The sequence below is a fragment of the Panicum virgatum genome, chromosome 1K (assembly GCF_016808335.1).
Source record: "Panicum virgatum strain AP13 chromosome 1K, P.virgatum_v5, whole genome shotgun sequence".
Classification (NCBI taxonomy): Eukaryota; Viridiplantae; Streptophyta; class Magnoliopsida; order Poales; family Poaceae; genus Panicum; species Panicum virgatum.
This window is the reverse complement of record NC_053136.1, coordinates 25,083,149-25,085,540: the sequence shown is the minus strand read 5'-3', so window position 1 is coordinate 25,085,540 and position 2,392 is coordinate 25,083,149. Positions and strand designations below refer to the sequence as shown.

Here is a 2,392-nt window from a genome sequence, read left to right as displayed (position 1 = left end):
GCTCGGGTTTTGTGTCCGCAGCGGGACTCTCCATATCTTCGGTTCATTTGTCGTCACTGGATGGAGTCCCTGATGATGACACTTTCTTCTGCCACACTTTCTTGGGTGCGGGTGTTGCTTCAACCTCTTTCTTTTCCGATTCCAAAAATTTCTTACATTGGATCCTTTGTCTCGTGTTTCTGTAGTTGTGAAGCTTGATTTGCTTCGCCTCCTCTTGAATCCGCAAACTTTCTACGTACTCAATGAGGGCTTCAATAGGTGGGATGGATGGCTTCTCCGGCTCTTTCTCGGATTTCTTCTTCCGGTTGATTGTCTTGAATTGAGAACATTGTTCGACCTTCGGCTTGAAGGCAAACTTCTCCTTCTGACCATTGATGTTGAGCTGGATTTCTCCAGCTCCCACATCGATACTCACATTTGCTGTGCTCAAGAACGGTCTCCCCAGGATGAGAGGTGTCTTGGTGTCGACCTCCATGTCGAGGACGACGAAGTCGACGGGAATCAGGAAATTCCGGATTTTGACCGGAATGTTCTCCGCTATTCCCGCAGGGTAACGAACCGATTGGTCCGCTAGCTGCAAACACATGGCAGTAGGGGCAAGCACATGATGGTTAAGGTGATCATAGACTACCTTTGGCATGACGCTGACACTTGCTCCCAAGTCGCATATAGCGTTTGAGAAATGTTGAGTTCCGATTGAGCATGTGATGGTTGGGCAGCCTGGGTCCTTCTTCTTCACCAGGAGAGGGTTGAGTATAGCGGCGCTACACTATTCTGTTAACTGCACGACCTCGGTGGTGGGCAGTGCTCTCTTGTTTCCAAGCATATATTTGATATACTTGGCATACATAGGCACCTGCATAGCATCAAGAAGCGGTATATTGACATACAACTTCTTTATTACCTGACGAACTTGCTGAATTGTTCGTCGGCCACCAGCTTCCTTATCCACTCCGAAAATGGTAAGGTAGTTGTGTCGTGGTAATCCCGTGAAGTTCTTGGGGTTCCATGTGGTCTTCCTGAGTTGCAAATGTGTTGGAGTCGACAGCCTCCTGCATCCTATGGAAAAGGTGGCTCCCGTGTAGACTTACCACCACGCGTAGTCACCGCATTAACATTTTCTTTCGAGGGAACTTCTGGTTGCCCGGGCAGTTTCCCCGTGTTAGCATTAGGATAGGATGAGGCTAGTTGAGCTACTTGAGTTTCTATCATTTTATTGAAGCTGAACTGGTTTTTAATAACTGAATTAAAGCCCTGTAGCTGTGCGGCCAAAGACTCCAAAATCTTGTTAATGTTGTTATTTATCTATTTTTGGCCATACACTAGGTCTTTTAATGAAGGCTAAAAATTGTTTTTGAAATTCATACCTTGCTGTTGACCGAAGGGGAAGTTGGCTTTGAATTCCAACCTTGCTGAGGGTGGAATCCTGAGTTGGGACTGTTGTTGTTGGTTCCAACAAAGTTCGCATCCTCTTGAGTTAGGGGGCGCGAAGTGCCTGAGTGCCCAGTCTCGCCGCATGTTTCACATGTCATTCGAGACTCTGAAACCTGGTTAACCTCCTTGTGCGGAGATTCCAGTTTTTTCATCAGAAGGTCCATCTTAGCGGCTAGCATATCGACACTGTTGAAATGATGCACGCCCTTGGGATGGGCTGGCTGCTTTTCACCTCTCTAACTCTGATTGGAGGCTATCTTGTCTATCAGCGTCTTCGCTCCCGCAACATCGAGAGAGAGGAAGGAACCACCCGTTGCTGCATCTACGTGGTCCTTGGCTTGCTGATTCAGGCCATGGAAGAAATTTTGAATAATTAGCCATTCCTCCATACCGTGGTGTGGGCATGCTTGTATGTACTCCTACAGATGCTCCCAAGCCTCTGGGATAGTCTCATCCGGTAGTTGCTGGATACCGGAGATTCTGTTCCGGAGGGCATTTAGCCAGGAATGCATTTGAACAAGCTTCCCATGTCATGAAAGCTTCCTTGTTTGAGTAAAACCACGTCTTGGCTTTCCCGAGCAGTGAGAACGGGAATAACCGAAGGCAGACGATATCCATCGTAGTTCCTTTGGGGTTAATAGTGTTACTCACCTCCAGAAAGTTCTGGAGATGGGCGTTGGCATCCTCTGATGCCTTTCCACAGAATAGACTAGCTTGAACCATGTTTACCAGTCTAGTCTTCAGCTCAAAGCCGTCATTGCCGGCTTGGTCTAGGTTCAATCCAATAGGGATGTGGCTACTGGACGGGGCTAAGAACTAATGGAGAGTATTCTGAGCCATGGGTGATGATGCTGAAGTGGATGGAGAACTGATAGGCCAAGTAAGTCTTTTCTGAGGTGGGATGATGCGGCGTCTCACAATTCTCACAATTCTTTCTGGATCCGGGTTGAAGTTATTT

General features: G+C 47.5%; 1 non-coding gene across 1 annotated transcript; it reads left to right on the top strand.

Moving 5' to 3' along the window:
- The first annotated feature begins 1,821 nt into the window (after window positions 1-1,821).
- Window positions 1,822-1,928, top strand: LOC120658102. The gene has a single exon (XR_005668514.1). It is a non-coding gene; the product is annotated as a small nucleolar RNA R71 (small nucleolar RNA).
- The last annotated feature ends 464 nt before the right edge of the window (window positions 1,929-2,392 follow it).